General features: G+C 40.8%; 1 protein-coding gene and 1 long non-coding RNA gene across 7 annotated transcripts in view; one reads left to right on the forward strand and one right to left on the reverse strand.

The window, feature by feature from the left end:
• The window catches only part of PIK3C2G (phosphatidylinositol-4-phosphate 3-kinase catalytic subunit type 2 gamma), a 212,025-nt gene that overhangs the window by 78,755 nt on the left and 110,754 nt on the right, over nt 1–22,516 (reverse strand). The window lies entirely within an intron of this gene.
• LOC138104360 (uncharacterized) lies at nt 1,405–6,331 on the forward strand. 2 transcript variants are annotated; one of them, XR_011148038.1, is made up of 4 exons: nt 1,405–2,049; nt 2,712–2,783; nt 3,015–3,153; nt 4,626–6,331. It is a non-coding gene; the product is annotated as an uncharacterized lncRNA (long non-coding RNA). The 2 variants fall into 2 exon arrangements; XR_011148037.1 differs by having other exon boundaries at nt 1,405–1,546.

The raw sequence follows: 22,516 nt of genomic DNA on the forward strand, positions 1-22,516 counted from the left end.
CAGATATAGAGAACACTAAACCAGCTTTTATTTCCCTAAAATGAAAGGCTTAGGATTTCACATACAGGAAGCAAAATAGCAAAACCCAAATGGTTTACTATTTTAAACAGAGCTACTCCCTGCATAACACAGATCAACTTAGAAGATCCAATTTTTGATTATCCTTGTGGCTGACTGTTCACAGGATATAAGCTTATATACACATACGATATAATGATTTCTTTTCAGCCTGAGAAAGGATTATGGGGCAGATTCAGAGAGCTTATGCATAAGGTGTACATGAGGACACAGGGTATATGGAGTCTGAGTCTTCTCACGTGTGGTTCTTGAGCCCAGTCCATGGGGAAAGCTGAGGCCGTCACTATGATATCACTGGTAAAATCCATTTCCCTGCCAGCACATGCTCAGTCTGAACACACAAGGCAGCTTTTGACAGTCCATGTGCTTCCCCAGCAGCTCCCACAAGGGACTTGGGGCTCTACACTCAAAATGTGTCAAGTGACTGCTACGGCAGCACGGCTTCCTCTGCCTGCCCACAGGGGCAGGTGTGCTCCTAAAAGCCTGCAGACCTACATTTGCAAAATTATTTGTATGCACTGGGTCTGACTTTTATATTCATTCTGTAAAAGTGGTCCTGAAGAGGATACGAAGGACAGCTTTTAGTGTGACTACTCATTGTAGGCTTCGCTGAAATGTTTATTCAACAAATGAACGAAGACGTTGTTGCAATTCTGTCTTCACAGCTTCCCGGCACACACATCTTCACCCTGCCACGGTGAGAACTCAGTGGAGATAGGAAAATCTGCAGCTTCTGAAGTTTCAGGATGGAGAAATGCTCAAGACACTAACGAAATTTTCAAGTTTGAACAGGATGCCTAGTTGTGACAGAGGAAGACAAAACTGGAATGATTTAAAACCCAAGGCTGTCAGTCAAGAAGCATGTGAAGTTGTTTTTTCCTGATAATTTTCACAGGACTCTGCAAGACAGAACTCAGTAAAAAAGCCTGGCTTTATGCCAGGCCTAGGTGGAGCATCTTGCTCCCAACAACAGAGAGACTTCCTTACTCTTCAGGTTCTCAGATTTGGGACAAACACCCTTGTTCTCAGCAAGGCTGGTGAACTCAGACACTGTCCCCAGGTCACTTTTGTGAAACAGTACAGAAGGAAGTTGACCTGAAATCGAGAAATGGAGTAAGTCAGGTACAGGGATGCCCTGAAAGATGCCTCTGCTTTCTGCAAGAGCTGCTTCTCCTCCTTTCTGCATGCACCTGCTCCATGCCTGCAAGGTGGTTCCAGCCCCATTTCCTGGCACCCACAGCTGCAGATGTGTGTGAGTTTTCTGGGTGTAGAAATGCAAGCAGGCTGAGAGGCTTTTGCCCCAGGGAAGAAAGGAAGGTGGATTGAGTCAGGCTGACTTGGCTGCTGTGTCAGAGAAGGAGAAACAGAGCTGCTTCTCCCAGCAGCTATAGAGAAAAGGGTAATTAAGGAAAAAAAAAAAGGGAGAAAAAAAAGAAATGAGATTGGATTGGTCTTGGTAGAAAAACAGGTGAGCTGGCCTCATTCTCCCTCTGTGGTGCTGGAAAACAGGGAAGCTGACACAGTCTGCTCTCGGAGTAGGATTTGGCAGGCAAATGAAAGAGTGAGGTGGCTCAGACAACTCTGCTGCTTGAACATCTGTTCCTTGTCTCCTTGAGAAAGGGGAGCAGGGTGAACTGGAGAGCGATGCCTGACAGGACAGATTAGCTCACAGGTAGCCTGTAACACCATGTTGTACCAAAAAAACCAAACCCAACCTCAAGAAGAAAAGGCCAGGATTTCCAGTATCTTACTGCAGGTTTAGGACCTACCTGCTATGAAGGAACAAGGCAGTTTGACTGGGTTATTTAGACACAAGGTCAGGAGAGTGACCATGGTTAATTTGTTTCCAAGTGCTTTTCTGGTATTTATTACACAAAAGTTGTGCCTACCAGCACACACTCTGTACACTCTGCAAAAGGTGTTTTGAACTCAGAGACACACCATGAAAATAAGGTGCCTTAGGGTTATAAGGTGAGTGCTGAAGTACCTCCTGTTGGTCAATCTTTGGTAAACCTGACCAAGGAAGTCCATATGCTTTGTTCTGAAGGTGTATTTCATGTTTGTTCTCTGTTTTGCTAAGTTGAAGGCAGGACAAGTCACAGAAGAAGAAAACAGTGGTACAAGACTGCTTCTCATTATTGCAATAATTGCTTTAAAATTATTCTCCACAGCCCTTCTTATCAAAGATAAGCACACAAAAACACTTCTCTACCACTGTACAGCTTCTGTGTCTGAGGTTGCCATCTGTCTTGATTATCCTGCAAAACTCCTAATCTGTCCTTTGTGCTTTATTGTGCCATGGAGCTGTGGCACATGCCTGAAGCTTTAAACTGATTTAATTTCCCACTCCTCGAAGAAAACATTTTACTGTTTGCATTCTTAAAGAGAAGAATGAGTAACAGGGCTGGTTTGCCTGTAGAACTTCATTTAGGCTTTGCAGCTCCTTAGGTCTCAGTGCAAGTTCCCCAGAGATACACGGATGGCAAAGATGACAAAAATGTGCAGCTGAAGATGAAGAACACCATCTACCCTGTGACAGGTCATGAGGATGAGCGGGCAACTGCTGCTAGTAATTAGTCACTCAGTTGCAAGTAAAACCTCTCTTTGTTTTTTCACTTTTATCTCCCCACTAGTACACTGGATAAGATTTTTACCTCCCTGCCAGAGAAGATGGGAATAATCCCTTTGACAGAGATATCATCACAGTGAGTACTGCACAAACACTGAACTCCTACGACTCCCAGGTTCTAACAAATACCTGTCGCCCTCCATGCCCTCACTCCTCTGCAGAGTACAGCCAAGCAGGCAGAACATGACTTTTCCAGTCTTTATCACCTGCTAGCTGGTCTGCTCAGCCTCTTTAGACACAGCCAAACTCTCAGGCAGCAGGGCACCAAGCTGGCAAATATGACTGGCTTTTCTTACCTCTTTGCCAGTGCCTAGGATGGATGACTGAACTTGCTGAAGCTCCCAGGAATGTGTCTGTAGGATGGCAGCTACTGCTTCAGGAAATAGAAAGGACCACTTGCACTTGTTGCAATGTAATCTCCATCCCCAGCCTCTGCCACAGTCTCGGTGAGACATTGTCCATTTCTGGACAGAAAAATTTAATTAAATTAAGCTTGCTGAAAACCTTACAGTGGCTCCACTCTTGCAGTCCTTTGTTATCCAAGAGAAATATACAGGCTTCCTCTGTCAACTTCCTTTACTAAACAGATACAGGATAACATGTCTGGTTTTAAACCAATCCCAAACTCTAGAAAGGTGTGATTTATGTACCACAAATCAAAGACAGGGGAACACAGAAACACGGAAACCACAGCACCGTTGTGGGTAGACCTACTGGGGAATTGCAGGCAACAAAATGACAGACATGAAAAGAAACTAACAGGTGAGGAGCACGAAATACCCAGCACGCTGAGAACTATGCAGTTTCTGCAGGGGAGAAAGGGGAGTGAAGTCAATTGGGCAGAAGTTACTGTACAACAAAGATGGAAGAGATATTGCAATTCTCCCAAGTGACTGGAGTACTGAGCGTCATACATGAAATCCCTAATTGTGCTTGGTCTTTGCATATTAAGTGCTTTAATTAATTAATTCTGAGTTAAATATTTTAAATGTTAAAATTAACCCATCAGCCCAGGTACAAAAATCAAGTTCCATTATCAGTGTTTTCAATTGTTCAAAGTAGTTTATTAAGGGAGTTACACCCTTCCCAGTTAAAAATTCCCCAGTTAAAAATCCCCAACTTATGCTCCCTTTTCAAACTTCAAACCACCCGTACACCATAAGAGCTATTTTTCCAGTGTTTACTGTATACTTTTACAAGTGTTTTAAGATGTTTTGGATGTATTTTAATACTTTTTTAGGTGTTTTTACTTTGCACTTTGGTTCCAAGGGCTAACTCCAAAAACCCCAGTTCTAACAGGCAGCAGCTATTTTTAGCCCCATAGCCATTACCCTGCAGGCAAGCTCCATGGCAACCTGAATTTTAATGAGGGCATTTTACCATCCTTATCTCAACTGATACCACCCCTCTGACAACGACGAGCCATTGGTGGACTGAGATGATCTCTCAAAGGGAAAGCACCAATCACTTTAAACCGAAGGGGTGGGCTGTGGGCGGGCTGTGGGCGGAGCAAAGACACTATAAAACAAGGAGATAGGCTTTAAAAAGAGAGAGAGAGAGCGGCAAGAGGAGAGAGTGTCCTGTGCAGGCTAGCTGTGGTGGACATCAGTGCTGGGCATTAAAAGCCTTACTCCTATTAAGGAGCCTTTAATAACTTTTTTTTTGACTTTTGGACCAGCCAAAAGTCAGCTCAGCACTGTAAGTTCTTTTTCTCTACCTGAGGTCCAGTGCTGTCTCAGCCAGAAGATCTCAGATCCCTGCGCTCCTGGGGCATACCATCTACTGAGCCATAGGATCCCAAATTTTTATATTTTTCTAATTTCTGTAATTTTTCAATTTTTCCATTTTCGATAAATTATTTTAATTTTTTTATTTAACTAAGAGTTGTCTCTTTTCTCACACTGAGCATTTTCCATAGATTTACAGAAGCACAGAGCAAGGACATCAACTTGACTGGAAGGATGAAAACTGAACTTCCTTTTGCTCTCCCTTTCTTTGACCAAGTACAAAGCCAGGAGAAAGGGAGAGGCACAAGAGGGCTGGGAAAACTCTGCTTCATCTGCTGATCTTTCATCTTTATTTGTATTTTAGAACAAGAAGAGAATGAAAGTTCATGTTTCTTGAGTAGACTGAACAAAGTGTGGTACATTTTCTCGGAATCCTTGTAACCAGTAAGTCTCCAAGATGAAGAAATTAGTTGTTCATTTGCTGTTCATTTGTTGCTTGAAGCACCTGTCCACTTTTGGCTCTTCACTCTTCTCACATGAGAAGCCTACAGCCAGTTTCACATGCTGCTTTTCATAAAAGAGAGCTGTTTATATAGACTCATTTTTCCAAGCGTTACCCAAGAACAGAAAATAACTCTGCTTAAAATGAGATTTTGTTTTAACATACCACGCGATTAATTTGCTTTTGTTTTTCTGATTCTTTTATAACATAGAACAGAAGTCTACCCCATTGATCTCCCTTTGACAAGAAAATATTGTTGTAGACATACAAAGTATGGGAGTTAGGCTTGAGAAACACAACATTGCCATTATTTTCTAATCTCTCAAAGATCTTTATGAACAACACAATACAATTTGCATTCAGACAAATCACTTGATTCAGTAGATTCAATCAAGGCAGCTCCTCTCACTCCCACTGAATGCCTGAACTGTGGAATGAATGTCCTGCTGACTCACAAAAAAATTAGCAGATCAGTGAAAACAAAGGCTATGCAAGGAAGGTGCCAAACCCTGCTGAGGTTGCCTAGCAGAAAAATGTTTTATTTGATATGTAATATAGTTAGCTGCACACACTTTGCATTAGGAAAATGAATCCCAGATAAAACTGGTGTTGTCTGGAGGAGAAAAGAGCTTGAAACAGAAATGAAATTAACCTTGAAAATGAACTGTATCAAGAATTAATTTGAATGTATAATGGTGCATGGGTACCAGTATCACTACCAGAGATAGATGCTGCTTGGTCTAAGGTCTAAGCAAGCAACAATCATCCTCATAAGGTCATCTCCAATTCGTTGAATGGATAGGATAACATCGATATAAGTGCTACAAGAATCATCTACTAAAAAGCAGTGCTAGCAGTGTCTGTCTCTTTCTGCTCCAGTTTGTAAAAAAACATTAAAATAAAAAAATTGTTAGCAAAGTGGGTCTTTTTCTAGTCTGCTCCTCTTCATTGGGCAGGATCTGAAAGCAGAAATTTATTAACACACTGTCACAAACACAAAACATACCTCTGGCAGAACACCAACCCAACAAAATTTAGTGGTGGTTTCAAAAAACATCTGTGCACAACAGTACTGACCTTAGATAACTTCAGAGTCTTGAGTGGGGGTTCATGGTCCAGCAAAGATCTCACCCTATTAAAGCATCGATCCAAAGCTACAGGAAGGAAAAGCCTTCACCCTGAAATGTCATTAAATACTGAAGGTGACTTAACCTCAGACTTGCCAACTGTAGGTCTGACTGGTTTCGACTATTCATAGAAGAAGTACCACCACTGCCTCTTTAAAGAGAATGATTAAATGTCCTCTCCAAAAACTGCATTTGGAAATAAAAAAAACCCCAATTGTTCAACAAAGGTATTGCATTTAATATCTGCATGAACATTATCAATTGGACAGCATTATTTTCCATTCAGTGAGAAACTTGGCATTCAAGTCTGGCATAAATTGTGAAAAGTCTGGTTCCATCTTTGCCAGTGCCTTCTTTACGTGACTGAGTACGTCCCCGTCTGCGCTTTTCCCAAAACTGCAGATTTTCTCCCCAGAACAAATGACGTATTGTTGTCAGAATTTCATGCAGTATCTGACACCAGCATCAGCAAGCCTGAAAGCGTCCAACAATCTGTCTCTGTGAGAGTTTAGAGTAAATTCATGGACAGGAACTGAAATGCGCCATTCATTCCAGGCATAACAGAAATTGTTGTGTTCTTCCCAGTGGGTAACTGCACTGGGAGCTAGCAATGAATGGGATTAGATGGGATAATCACCACTAAAATAAGCAGGCCCAATGGCTTTATTGGGATGCTGTCCAATATGCCAGCAATTAATTGAATACAGGAGGTGACTAAGCTACTCTACTTTCAAACTATATAAATAAAATGCAAAATTAATTCAGATTGAAGCAGTCCATGAGAGCCAATGGACTTGCAAAGCTTTGTACTGTTTCTGAATGTAGGCCACAGTTATCACAGCAATACACTGAGGAGGAACTGAAAATGTTTTTCTTCAACTGCCTATTGTTTGGGTAGTTTATGTCTACCAAAATGGCTTTGGATAGCATCTGTGGTTCCCATTAGCTTCACAGCTGAACAAAAAAATCCCTCATGACTCTATAAAACACAATGTAAGACACAGAACTAATTCTGTATGGTTCTGCATGCACTGGGCAATCCAAATGTACACAAAATTGCAGAATTAAACAAGTTACACTGCAGTACTTTGGTAACTTTACATTGTTTGTTGGTTAATTGTTGGGTTTTTTTAAACTATTTTTTTAGTTGTCCCGGTTTTACCTGGGGTAGAGCTGATTTTCTTCGCAGTAGCTGGTATGGGAATGTGTTTTGGATTTGTGCTGGAAATGGTTGATAATTCAGATGTTTCTGTTATTGCTGAACAATGTTTGAAGAGTCAAGGCCTTTTCTGCTCCTCACCCTGACCCACAAGTGAGTGGGCTGGGGGTGCACAAGAAGTTGGAAAGGGACACAGCTGGGTCAGTTGACCCCAACTGACCAAAGGGATGTCCCAGACCATATGGATCATGCTCAGCAAATAAAGCTGGGGAAGAAGGAGGAAAGGGGAAAATTTAGTATGATGGTGTTTGTCTTCCTGTCATAGGTTAGCAAGCATAGTCCCGGAAGGGATATCCTTGCTAAGGGGTGCTTACAGTTTCCTCTGGGACCTGATAGAACCTATCAGCTGGCCAGTTTGAATATGGACAATTCTTTAAGCCTCTTAAAGTTGTGACCGCCTCTGTGATACACACTTAAGAATAGACAAACTCCCCCCCCAAGCTCTCTCTCGTTTCCATGCTGGGACAGGTGGCTGCAGGCCCCATGCGGGGGCCAGTGGGCCCAGCCCAGGCCCTGCTTGGCCAGGCCGGGCTGGGCCACGGCCATCCTGGAGCCATGGGCCTGTTCCAGCCATGGAACCCCCCCCACTGCCTTGCCGTGGGCAGCCAGAGCGGCTCGGAACCCCCCCCACTGCGGCCGAGATTCAGCAAAGCGGCACCTCTGTCCGGCAGGGGTCAGGTGACCAACAGCGATAAGCCACATTCCAGCTGCAAGGCCGAGGTGAGATTAACCCTTTTATTGCTGTGAAGAGCTGAAAACCTGAGGGAAGAGAGAGAGGAGATGCTTAAAGCTGAAAGTCTGTTGTGAAGCTATGATATATCAGAGTATCCTGTTGTAATTTCATGAAGATATGGGGGGTGGAGTGTTCAACTCGTAAGCAATAGGCAGATGCTGCCGCAGCTGTAATTTCATGAGAAGTTTGGACAGAGAGAGAGATGAACCAGATGAACCAGATGAGGACTTTTGCTCCAAAGAGGAAAGGAGAAAAACCTCAATTCCTAGAGATGCTCCCAGAGATAGTCTTGAAGATAAGAAAGACCCTTTGCTCCCAGGGAAGGAGAAGGGCCTCTGGTTTTTTTTTGTTTCTGAATGGCTCAACCTTAAAATTGTACCCCAAAAAACTTCAAGAGTGGACCCTCGAAAGCAGTTGCGGGAAAAGCTGCAAGTCGGGGGAAGGGACTCACATCGCAAGCAGAGAGACTCCTCTTCCTAAATGGACTGAACAATATTTGGAAGTGGGTGGCTGTCTCGGTGTGATACTGTTTTCATAGCACGAGCAAGAAGAGACTTCTCTTTCTAAATGGGCTGAACAAGGTTATTATGGAAGTGGTACACAGACTGAACATCTTAAGGGTTGTCTTTACATTGTCAGTGGGAGAAGGGAGGAAGGTGGGGGGAGGAGGAGAGTTCTGAAGGTGGTATAATTTTTTTTTCTTTTCTTCTTTTAGGTCTGTTAATAAACTTCTTTATATTCATTCAAGTTGGTGCCTGCTTTGCATTTCTCCTAATTCTTATCTCACAGAAGGTAAACAGTAATGGGTATTTTAGCCCAAACCACTACACTTCCCAAGTCACCAAAGCATTGATGGGGCCCTGCTCTCCTGGAGGTGACTGAACACCTGCCTGCCCATGGGATGTGATGGATGGATTCCTTGTTCCATGCTGCTCATGTGCACAGCTTTTGCTTTGCCTCTTCAACTGTCTTTATCTCAGTCCATGAATTTTCTCACTTTTCTCATTCTCTGCCCCATCCTGCTGCAGGGGACAGTGAGTCAGTGGCTGTGTGGGGCTTGGTTGCCATCTGGGGTTAAACCATGACATTAATATACTAACACAGAAACAGCTTCAGGGAGAAAACTGAAATTGTCTTTCTACAAGGTCATTAAGGCCCTTGGCTGCTCATAACAGGAGCAGTTCCAGATTTTATTCATACATTCTGAGCCAGATCTGTACTTTATTATCCTAGAGTTTTCAGATTACTTTTTTATGACTCTGGGCATGGGAAAGGAAGGGTTTGGTTAGGGGGGGTGGGGAAACAGAATAAGACAATTTTGTTTTTCAAATATTATGAAACTCAATAGAATTTCTTCTGCAGAGCTGTTAATTTTCCTATTTGTTCGGCACTCAGTTACAAGAACTTGCTTTGTGTAACAATGTCTACATTCAAAGCTGTTATCTTTCAAGTAGAGTCTCAGATTTTTACAGACAAGGTGCTCAGATGTCAATAGCAGAGGAAGGATGTATGAGATTTGATACGTTTCAAATACATGGGGAGTTAATGTTTCTTTTAAGGCAGCATCCCTTCTGCCTCTCTGGAGGGACCTGTCTGTAGATCCATTGTGTTTTAAGCACAGGCAGTACAGATACAACAAGAACTGATTCCACATTATTTCCTGACATGTCAGTCTTCTGGATCTTTACTTTCATCACTGCTCTAGCTGGCAGCCCAGCTTATCTTATTTTCCCAATATCTATCAAAGGGAACTTTATTCAGATCACTGCCTAACAGGAACAGGGAGGAAAAATGAGCCTCCCCAGGTACTGCTGTAAGTGTTTCAGCAATCCTGGTACCTCAGTGTAATTACAAGATGGCAAAATGCTGTTTGCAGGAGACCTCTCATATGTGACAGAGTGTGCTTTCTGTTAAGATGTCAAGCCTCTTTTTTGTGTCAGTTTGCTGTGTGGCAGCTCAGTGCTGCACAAGAAGAAGGGATGCACGGATCAGATCGTGGGATCACAGCACCGTGTTAGTTCTGTGCCTGTACCTGGCTGACTGTGTCAACAGAATGACTGGAGAGAACTTTCAGAGCTCACACAATGTGGCATCATGAAGACATATGGTCCCTTACACTTCAAACATAACTCATTTGTTTTCAGGGAATAGAAGAGAGAAAATCAGACTTTTCAATGGGGGAGTCTTTAGAGTCCAAATCACACTTTTTCATCTTTTCATGATTCTGACTTTTTTAAGGGAAAAATCTCTGGACTACAGCTCTCTTTTTGCATAATGCTACTCTGGAATCTTCAAATGAGATGATAGCTACCATGTTTTAATTTAATCAAAATAGAGGAGACCATGAAAGATGGTTTCAGCAAAGAAGAACAAGCGTTTACATGGCAAAGAAGAATATTTCTATCTTCATAACTTTTCTAGGCCTGTTTTATTTCTTTCTCTCTGGTTTTATTTTGCTTCCTCTTCTCTTGGCCTCTACTAATTTTTTGCTCCACGTTATACATAGCAGTAGTATCTCTTGCAAAGGTAGGAGAGCAGAGCAGAGATGGAAATAACTTTAGACTTCTCCTTTTTAAATACTGGTCTGGTTCTGATTTTTCCTTCCATTTCACTGCCTTATTGCCACCAAATATTGGCTTTGTAAATAGAGAAGTGGGAATTTGAAGTTAAGCCCATGTACCAGGGAAAGCTTGCTATAATATAGTAGTAAGAGAAAACCTTTCTTTTTAAGATGGCCCAAGGGTATTTCCCTAGTCGACAGCTGGCCTAGTTACCATGGAAAACAGAAGAGCTGGAGGGCAGGCACAGTAGGAAAATGAGGCAGAGACCTACACGAAATTGGGTTGGCTTAATTTGCAGAGGCTTGGTGAAATTAATCTCTCACTTCAGGCACCTTGTTGCTCTTTCATTGCTGGGAATAGACACAGAGTTTCATCTATGTTTAAAAGTCCATCTCAGCTCTGCTGAGACATGTTCAGCTGTGGCACCAGGTCTGAATAAACTTCTGAATAAAGTAAAATCCCTTTTAATGAACCCCTAACCAAGATGGTGTTACTTCTTAAGCTTTTACCAAAGAAATCTTGCATCACTCTCTTCAGATCAAACTGAATTTTAACCTTGGTGTTAAAATCCATAGATTTTAATGTCAGAATTCTAGGCAGATATGAGAATGAAAATCCATCCTGAATTTAACTTGAGAGGTAACCTTGGCAAAATTATTTTATTTCCCTGTGCTTCTGTTTTGCTTTTCAGAAGTGGAGAGAATTATTTCTCATAGGCTTTCCACAGAATGCTGTGTTTGTTTCTAAGCTGCTCTTATGCCAGAGGTAAATGCCATTGCAAATAGGTCTTTTTAATAACATTGCTACCTCCTTCCCATGTGGGAACCCATCTAGCCAGCATCTTTCAATCATATGGGAGACAATAACAGCCCCAGGCATTTTTTTTGCTCATAAGAAAACAGAATTAAGATTCAGTTGTTGTGATAAAAAGTCCAGGTCTGGTTCCAAGATTCACAATCACATTTGTGGAAGTATTATTGCAGCAAGCAGATGTCATATTTCAATATGTCCTGAGTCAGGTAGAGTGGAGCAAGCTCTCCAGGGACAGTCACTGCATTGGCAGAATAAATATAGATCCGCCATCTGACACAGAATGCTCCTGGGACTTTGAAGCTCCCTGGCTCTGCTGTCGGCATCTTTCTTGCCCTCAGAGTGCTGTCCTTGTGCTCAGTCCCTGTGAGGCTGCAGCTGGATGGAGGACTGAGATGCAGAAATTCCATCTTTCCTCTCCTCTCCTACCATATATGTGCTCGGGGAATACCCCTGAATCAGCCACATTTCTTCCTAGATGTGTACTCTGCTGACAGACCAAAAATCCGTGCATGCCAAAAATTAATATGGGTAAGTGCCAGATTTTTTCTACCAGCAATACTCATGGGCTGGCAGCCATAGGTGAGCCAGGCACATTATTGTTTAAATCACCTTTAAATTGCTAGTTTAAAAACTCCTAAAACCAAAGCTAAGCAACAGCTGAAGACAGCACGTGTTCAGCTTTGAATTGATGTGCAAAAAGGATTTAAAATAGGGCATCCTTTGAACGAGGCTCCATTTTCATCCCATGACCAAGCAATGTCCTTCTGAGTGACACCCACAACAAAGCACTGGCAGTGCAGGAATGTTTGCCACCGTGGCTGCTTCAAACCCCTTTGACAAACTGCCCCATCCACAAAAGTACATGCATGAGATCTGAGGCACTCAAAAGCTGGCTAAGCAGCACCTATCAGAAAAGTTTAATTAAATTAAAGTGCTTCTCCTGATAGAAATCCTCACACCCACTGAATGACACTGTGGAGCAGGTTAAGTAGAAGAATAAATACTGACTTTTAATACCAGACTCAACAAAGGAAATGCTACAGAAACGTCAAAATCTTGTTTACTGTTTGACCTTCTCCACATCCAGCGCTCACAGGATAATTATTGCAAATGGCTTTTTTCCCAGACAGAACCTCACCTCCCTTGCTGATGTACAAACGAGGTCTTCCTTCAGTTAAAAATGTATAATGTGTTACAATACTCATGATGAGGGACTGTTCTTTCAGTTAGTCCAAGCCAATGAATTTGACTGTGGAAACCCCTGTTCAGTCCCCTCTTCATTAGCCAAGATGGCAGCTGCCACACCAAAGCTAACGAGCCTGATTAATACCAATTCAGTAAATTAAATTTTTTTCCAGACATCAGATAATTTTGTATTAATCCAGACATTTATACTGATTTAATATCAGCTGACATAACATAATTTCTCATTTAACACTAATTGAAAACTACTGGTTTCTTATTCTAAAGAGCATTTGCTGTCACTTATAACTTATGGCTTTTTGTAAAGCTATTTTTCAAATAATATCATCATGGGATTTTATGTTTTCTGCCTAGCTGTAGAACCTTTATATGCAAGCATGTGACTGGTGATGTGGGAAGAATGGAATAATCAGGTAATTTCTCTTAAAGATATTTATTTTAACAACTTTCCTTCATATTTTCCATTATATGTCTGTGGAAGGACTGATTGAAACAAATGAACAAAAGAAAAAACTCTTCATTTAAGCAGTGTTGAACTCAGCCCCTCTAGCTATTTTTTTCCCCCTTCTAAATAATTTTGGGTTTGTTCAGCTTGCCTTCAGGCTTGGTTTCTTCAGATGCTACAGAAGAAAGAGCACATCTCTATTTTTGTGCCATTTGCTCTTATTATGATGTTAAAAATGTGTATCCCGTGGGTTTCACCATGACAGTCTTTCAGCTGAACATCACCTGTGTGGAACACTACAGAAAGTTACTGGTGAAAGACTCCATCCAAGAGACAGCACCTACTACAAAACTGGTTATTTGGAAAACACTCATAACTTTCTCAATCCTTCCAAAGGTGAGAGCACCCTTTGTGCAAGCCCTTATCTAAGGACTGTCCTGGTGGCTCAAGAATGGAAGGACTGTGGAAACAGAACCAGTAAAGAAGCAAAGACAGTTGCAGAATTCATTTGCAATGTACAGGAACAGGTAAATGATGTCAGGAGGGACCTCTGAAGATCCCCTGCTCTGGCCCCTGCTCTAATCAGAGCTACCTCTGCTATGGGATCAGGCTGCTCAGAGGGCCTGCCCTCGGCTGCAGGTTGGGAGAGTTCCTGGGACAGCGGAAGGAACAGCGGTGCGACTTGACCAGAACATTGTGGGTGCCCAGAACAAGAGGAGTTTCAAAAGATGTGTCTGAGTGACAGGCAGGAACATGAGTAAGTGTGCCAAGAGCTGCTTTTCTAAGCTGTGAGTGTCACTCTGGTCTGTCTTCAGCCCCATGAACCGCACTGAAACTGGAGGGCAATTTCTGGCAAGCCCTTCAAGCCCGAGCCCAGCTGTCACAGAACAGTGAATATTTCAAAATTCCTGTGATACAGATTAATTTTAGGCTAGGAACAAAGACTGCACATTACTCTTTACACTGTCTAAACCGAGTCTATCAGAACTATCCTTGTGTGTAAAGTAACAGACATTGGGGTTTTGCCTATGGCACTGCCTGGGCAAAATCCTCTCGTGTGTTTGCAGTGCACAAAATGCAAGGGCTTCATTCTCTGAATGAACAGCTGCCTATTTACCACTCTTTGGCCCCAAGTCCTTCAGGTTCTCAGAGAAGTTATGTCAGGCAAAGGGGGACAGTTCAGTCAGCCTCAGGATTTGTGGGAAGTGATCAAGTATGAGTCTCCAGGGGCTTTTCCAAAAGGAGAGATTGATGTCTGTTTGTTTTCTAGAGTCTGTAACTTAGACTGAAACAGAAGCACAGAGAGGTTACATTTCTAGGCACAAGGGTCTTCAGGGGAACATACAGCAATGTAGGAATCCAAATTACACTATACAGGAAGGGTAGAGTAGTGGCACAGGTTATACTTGGGAATAATGCTTTTTTATGGAACTGGTTCTAAATCTCCCAGTTCTCTTGGGAAGTCACCTGAATCTAAATTTAACTGCTGGTAAAAAGGATTATTAGAACACAGCAGAACCGTGTTACTTACAGTACTACTTATGTCTGCTCTACTCTTGCTTTTCTGCATCCTTCCTCCTACAAAAATATTTTGCTTGCTGTCCTTTAGTCCCTCAGTGATCACTCTTTGCTCCTTCGCCTGCCTAAAGCATATTTTGTGTCACTTCAATCAGATCCACACTTCTGTGCAAACACTGGGAACATGGTGGTGATTTCCTCCTTTCCCAAACCAGTGAACGCCGCTCAGACTTCTGTTTCTGGTAGAAGAGTTGGGATCTTGAAGCAGAATACACAGAAGTGTTTGCAGAGCCAGGTGGAGGGAATTCCCAGTTTCAACCCTTTCCACTGCCAGAATCATGCTACTTTGCACATTGCATCCTCTCCCCACTTCCAAGTGAATCTAGAAGAATCTTGGGAATGAAGTGGAAGGAGGCCTTGGGGGAAGTTATTTTAATTTCACTGGATGACAGACTGTGAACAATTGCTGGGGGAGGCTGAACATGAAAACTGAGCACTTACGTAAGGGAAAAAAAATTATTTTTTTAATCTACTTGGATATAAGCCTTGCTACACAAGCTAGAAAAATCAAGCATAAGAAGCATAAAACAGGATTTTATTGAGAGATATGTTGAAGGTGGCTTTGCTGTTTACACTGAAATACTTAAGGGTCACCCTTTATATCCAAGGATTTGAGCTCTACAAACCACTTATTAGATAAGAAAGGAAATCTCATTTTGTGAAAGAGGGAGGGTGCTGATTTGAAAGGATCATCCACCTGTGTATGTGCCACTATTCAAGTAAACACTCAATAACTTTTGTTACTATGTGATGTTATTATAATACCTATACTACCTCTAATGCTGACAAAAGATATTGGCTTTATTTCCATATCTGTTTATTCACACAACAGAACCTTCACCACTCTAAGAGCTGCTCCACTGTGCTTTGCTTGCACAGCTTGCAGCCACTTTTGAGCCAGAAAGCACTCAGCCAGTGCATTATTATTCTACTGTCCACTAAATCCTGAACTAGAAAAAATCCTGAGTAGAAAAAAAAAAAGAATTAATATGAACAAATTTGTATTCACCATTTAAAATTTTCAGTGGAGGTAATTTGTGCTAACTCTCTGAAAGATAGACAAATGAAAAACAATAGCTACTCCAGCACTGAGGCTTTGATAAATTTACAGAGAAATAATTTCCCATATATATATGCTGCCTGCAGTTTATCCCACTTAAAACCTGCACTCCATAACACTTTTTTTAAACTACTTTTAAAATTTTTTTCCTTAACATAAGGTTTTCCCTGAAGTCAGAGCCAGCAGTGAACAGCAGCCAGGCAACACACTGCAGAGGTGAGATACCCAAGGCATTTCAAAAATTACTATGCCTAAAAGACAGTGTGTTTTCAAGCTAAATAAGACCTGTTAATGGAGTAGGATTAAGCAACTCAATGACCACCATGAGAGGGACATGTACCTGAAATAACAAACTTTGTATTAGGGATTGTCTTAAAACATGCATTGTATCTCTAAATTGAGTTGGAAGCGTGCTGGTGACTTGCTTTAGTATGGATGCGATGATTTACATCTCCAGTGACAAGCAGAGGAATTGGGGCTTTTTGACACGCTGTCTGAATGTTTACCCCTAAGCTCCATGTTTCTGTGAAAAGATTTTATTTTGATGGACATGTAAAAAAAGTCAGTGAAAAATTCCTTGCACTTTACATGACTCTGTCAGCCACCCACCATTGACACAATATTGGGATAACTCTGAATGCCTTTACACAGGGATAAAGGCCTTTCGGAGAAAAATTCAGCTCTTGCAGCCTGATTTTCTTTCTGCAACAAAAAATGATGCGCTGAATGTCAGATATGAAACCTCTAATTGTGCTTGGTCTTTGCATTTTAAGTGCCTTAATTAATTAATTCTGAGTTAAATATTTTTAAATTGAATGTTAAAATTAACCCATCAGCCCAGGTACAAAAATTAAGTTCTATTATTAGTGTTTTCAGTTGTTCAAAGTAGTTTATTTGCACCATTCCCAGTTAAAAATTCCCCAGTTAAAAATCCCCAACTTATGTCCCCTTTTCAAACTTTAAACCGCCTGTACGCCATAAGAGTTATCTTTCCTATGTTCATTGTCTACTTTTACAAGTGTTTTAAAATGTATTAGATGTATTTTAATATTTTTTTCAAGGGTTTTTACTTTGCACTTTAGTCCAAGGACTAACTCCAAAACCCCAGTTCTAACAGCCACCAGCTATTTTTAGCCCCATAGCCCTTACCCTGCAGGCAAGCTCCTTGGCAACCTGAGTTTTAATGAGGGCATTTTACCACCCTTATCTCAACTGATACCACCCCTCTGACAACGACGAGCCATTGGTGGGCTGAGATGATCTCTCAAAGGGAAAGCACCAATCACTTTAAACCGAAGGGGCGGGCTGTAGGTGGGCTGGGGCGGAGCAAAGGCACTATAAAACAGAGAGACCTCTGCAGGCTAGCTGTGGTGGACATCAGTGCTGGGCATTAAAAGCCTTACTCCTATTAAGGAGCCTTTAATAATTTTTTTTTTTCTCCTGACTTTGGCCCAGCTAAAAGTCAGCCCAGCACTGCAAGTCCTTTTTCTCTACCTGAGGTCCAGTGCTGTCTCAGCCAGAAGATCTCAGATCCCTGCGCTCCTGGGGCATACCATCTACTGAGCCATAGGATCCCAAATTTTTATATTTTTCTAATTTCTGTAATTTTTCAATTTTTCTGTTTTCAATAAATTATTTTAATTTTTTTAATTTAAGTAAGAGTTGTCTCTTTTCTCACACTGAACTTTACCAAACAGTATCCTGTGTATTCGTCAGACACCACAGAGAAAGCTAAAGGACAATTCAGCTGTCTGTCATTTGGCAGAGATGCCTGTGGCTTGTATGACCCACTGGGTAGAGTTTTACAGGTTTTAGATTTGAAAGGAATTTTAATTCTTTTAGATTCACTGGTCACTTTCTGTTGTTTAATTCAAGGATCCAATATACACACCAGTTGCAACCAAGTGGGCTCTTTGCCAAGAAAGCACTGAAGAAGACGACATAGTGGTCCCTTGAATAATTCTCTTGTTTAAAAGGAGGTTATTACAACATCACAGCAATGTTGTTCAAGCAAAAGAGCCACTCAAAGGCAACTCATCTGACAGCTCTTTCTCTCTTCTCCCAAATGATTTTTAATTTGGTTTCCATCCAAATGCCATCATTCTGATTACAGACTAATATACCATTGATTATGGGTGAGCATTCTGAAAGCAATTAATATTTAGGGAAATATTTTCAAACAGTAAGGGCTTTAGGAGTTTAATCCTGAAATAGTCATCATCTGCAAACACCTAAACATACTGAGTTATAGGACTTCTGCACTGTTATCCTGACAGGACCTTTTATCAATCCTTCCCCTCTCCTGCCTAGAAATATTGTCTTTTATTCTAGTTTATTTATTTATTTCTTTTAAAATGTGTTCATAATTATATTTGGGGTTCCATTAGGGAATTCTTTTCTAAGAAAAATTATGCAAAATTGAAGGAATATTACAAAGTAATTTTCTGTTAAATCATGCACTGATGGAACATATTCAACAATGTCTAATTCATTATTCTATTTTTTTGAATGTTTCAGTTACTTAGGCAAAGGTCCAAGGCCCAGTTTTCATTCTGGTGGAGAGTGATGACTAAACCTAGAAATATTAACCACAGAAAACACACAACTGACGGCAACATTAAGCCAGCCAATAACTCATTACACTGGATGTCGTGTATCCACTTGAAGCCTCTCTCTGTCTATCAATACTTCTCCTTGAAGTTCTCACTGACAGTGCTCAGAAATAGGAATGATTTACAAAACTCCAGCCTGTCAGACCAGGCTGTGATCAACAGCCTAACTAGAAATGAGTACTCCAGACATATCAGTCCAGGGAAATCAGGGCCTGAACTGCATTTATTCTAGTCATGAGGCAAAAACTTTGTGTTCTGAGAAAAATGGATTGAAAAGAACTCTCTGGGGTAGCTCAAGTCAAATTTTGTCCAAAATTGGTTCAAACAGCTATTGTTAAAACCCAAAAGCTTGCTAAGGTGGAAAGAGAAAAAGACCTATAACAGAGAAAGAGTTATAAAATGTTTTACATAATGTGATGCTATTTTGAAACATCTGCAGACTCATTTTGAGTACAATAATTGCCATTTCTAGCAGAACAAAAGTTTCATACAAAAGAAATACATTTAATTTTTTTTCCCAAATATTCACAAAATGTAAAACCTGAAAGTGAAATAAAAATTTTTTTTAGATACTTCTGAAGAATTTGCAGTGAGGCATCCTCTCCCAGTATTTCACCTGAGCACTCAGAATCACTGCAGCACAGAAGCAGCCCACTGGAGGACCCCTCTCAACTGCAGGATTGCTCTGGGCTGCAGAGGCAGCATTTCACCAGAGCAGCTGCTCAGCTGAGAATCACAGGAGGTTCTCTCCATGCTCTTTGCTTTCCAGCTGAGGCTTCATCTCTCCAAAATCATTGCAACCTGATTTGGGAAATTTGCATCACTCTTAAATTGCGGCTACTGTTATTTATGATTTGGACATTTCGCATTATTGAAGTTGGCCACTCAGTACTGGCCTAGCCTAAAGAAAATTTCAGTGTCAAGAAACTACTTCTAGGGTTAGATTCAGGCATCTTTTTCCAGTAGCTTTGTACAGTACAAAAAAATCAAAGTAATTCCACATCCTTCAAATTCATGGCTGAAAATCATCCATGTGAAGTGGCAGAGCTAGATGAATGTTTCCTCAAAAATTTCCTGACTTATTACTACTCTGGTTTATATCCCCAAATGTCCATCTGGGACAAGCATGAGGTATCCATGAGGAAAGATTTTGGCTCCCTGTTTTGTTTTTGAAAGAAGCAACAACAAAATAATTTTAATAGGAAAAAAGAAGAAAGGAAAAAAAAAAGAAGGCACAGATGAAAGCTGTGTGTGACACCTGCACAGAACCCTGCTAGGACTCCCTTCCTTGGTGATGCCCTCTCTGCTTCCTTAAAACTGCTCAGCATCACATCCCAGCATTGGAGAGACACTGTAAGAGACCACCACGATGCTCTGTGCAATCCTTCCTACAGAGCAGATCCAAAAGGCAAACCCATCTTTCACATTCAGCTGCATTACTGGAGGGGTTAGGACAGATATAACTTGAAGCTTGTAGGGAGTTTTCTGGCATAGCTGAAAAACCAGATTTGTCAGCTCCAGGATTTTTAACTGTAAAAGGAGCCAAGTGCAAAACAAATCAGAGAAGCCGTATTTGGAAAAACAATGTACTGAAAAACTTTTTCCTTAGTGCTACCTTATAAATCATGGAGCAGCTAAAAGGATCAAAGCTTTTCAGAACACAGTCACCTTTTCTAGTTTATCTTTGCAGTTCTAAGTAGGTTCACTTGTGCACATGCACTGTGGTGTGTTTTTTCACTACAGTAACACGCACTAATAACTGGCATTTACAGGCTTTTTATGCTTCACTTGATAACATTAATCCTTCTTGAATATGACTTTTGGCATGGAATTCCCTCTGTTCCAAAGGTTGGGACACACACAGAGTTATCTCTGTGTTCAGTAACTTACTCACTGCAGCTGAATATTTGCCTGACCCAATAAAATTAATGATGCTTCACTCCACGCTCATACTGATACATGATCACCAGGGTACCTCACCTCTTCCCTTTCGGGCTTGCACAGGGTGTGGAAAACCACCCAGCATTCCCAGATTTCTAGGCATTCAGGAACATGTTCACTCTACTAAGAATCATTAAAATAATTAAAAACAGACACACACAGAGCTATGTTATTTATGTCCTCTGCCAGTGACTCACCGGATTCTCTCATATTCACTAAATTACAAGAAAGCATAGCTTTGTGCTTTAATAATTTTTAAACAGATTTCTTTCTTAAAAAGCTGTAGTTTTTAACAGTGTGGGAAAACTAACTCCCTCTTTATAGTTTAAATGTTAAAATGCCATGCTTAGATTCATTGTTAACCTTTCCCAATCGTGCTTCCAATTTGATTTTTTAATTCTTTGGAATTTATTTTCATTTTCCTTTTTATTACAATTTTGAAAGTTTAAAATGTGGTCTTGCCCCCCAGTCCTCTATTCCTCCAGCTAGTACATCCTTTTATCAATTCCAGCTGAGGTCAAAGCCAGTTCACTCCTCTGTCTTCAGGGATGGCAAAAAGTGACTCTAAAATACTAAGTTGCTTCTTGAGATCTAAAATGTGTTTAATTAAATGTAAGATATGGTTTTGTTGATTTGAATATACTGTTTTCTCATTAAGTCTGTAACTACTAGAGGTCAAACTCAACAGTTGTTGCTTCTTCACAACAATCTCTTTGTTTCATTTGACATCACCTTTTTCTAACACTGGAGTCCGAGAAAATGGAAAGTCTGTATATTAGGAAACAAAATAATTATCTGTCTGTTTCACAAGGCAATAACCCAAGGCCCACACAGCTAATAATGAAGCACTTAGCACAGAAGTTGTCTGAATCATTATCTCACACAAATAATGCTCTAATGGTGTTATTTACTACACCCATAAGTAACTACAGAAAAAACAAATTACTGGCATTACATAAACAAGAATTATGATTTCAGAACTAAAATACCAAGGTGTGATCTATGGTTGAGGTTCTCTGCAGTCCAGAACATAACGATCACATCAAGTACTCCGACTTCCAGTGAAATTCACAAGCACCACTCAGTTGAAATGAACATTTACTTGGACTGGCTATTCCTACACAGGTTTAAAGTTACACACATGATTAAATGTGTTTTGATTCTGCTCAGTAAGGAGGACCAAATTAACACGAAAACAAGAACAGGCATCTTTTGTATTTATATTCATGTCATTTTAATGGGCTGGGGTTTTCAGCCTGCTCTGCACAGCTATTTAGGAAGTTCATTTACCAATTAGCAGACTTGATAACTTCTGACTGTCAGGGAAAGATATGATAATGCAGGAAGAAAAAGATCTGGAGGATGGTCATCTGTTTAATGTTCAGATAATTAAGAGTGCTGGACAAATGAGTATCTGCTCGATTTATTCCTTCTCTTGAACTCTTTAAGTAAATTATGGTTAATGTAGACAGGTTTTGACAGTAAAAAATATATTTCCCTTCAAATAATATGAAGCAATTGTTCCAGTGCTGGAGTGCTGAATGAAACACTGGCAATGATTTTGGAGAAGAAAGTATTGAAGTAGAAACATGCCAATATCAAAAAAGTGTAACTGGGATCTTTTTAAACTTTTATACATTGCTTGTGTTCTTTTTACTTCTTATAGTCCTTTTTCTGTATATATAGAAAAAGAAATAAAATATTATGTTCTAGCCATGAAATCAATAGTCTGATTCACATTGTTTCCAGTGTGCTGCATTCCCCCAGGTTCCTTTTTAAACTCATTCTTTCTTTTCTACAAGCTGTGGACTTGGTAAAAGAAGACTACTCCCTTTTCTCTTGTCAGTCAAGTATAGTTTAGAAATGCCAAAATCTAGGAAAGTTCTACAAAGTTTTAGTGACTTAGAAGACAAACTACAAAAGGACATTTTGACTTCAGCAAGGTTTGCACCTGACTTTTTCTTTTATTGAGCTAAACAAACCAGATTCTCATGCTCCAGCAAAATTTACAAACACTCCCACTCTTCCATGACGATGGAATCTGTTCCTTAGCACCACCTTCAAGCAGCTGCCACAGATCCTGGAGGACACTATTTTTCCACGTTATTCAATCCTCCTGTGGAAGGCAACCATCTGTGAAACACTCTCCTGGCCACCTGCTGCCCCAGCCAGCTGTTCTGATTCCACCCTGCAGCTGCCACCTGTGACAGCAGCTAAAAGCCAAAAACACTCAAGCAGGAGGGAAACTGACTGGCAGGATGCCAGGTGGATTAAAACTCCAGCACAAA

Source organism: Aphelocoma coerulescens, chromosome 1A (genome assembly GCF_041296385.1).
Source record: "Aphelocoma coerulescens isolate FSJ_1873_10779 chromosome 1A, UR_Acoe_1.0, whole genome shotgun sequence".
In the NCBI taxonomy this organism is placed as follows: domain Eukaryota; kingdom Metazoa; phylum Chordata; class Aves; order Passeriformes; family Corvidae; genus Aphelocoma; species Aphelocoma coerulescens.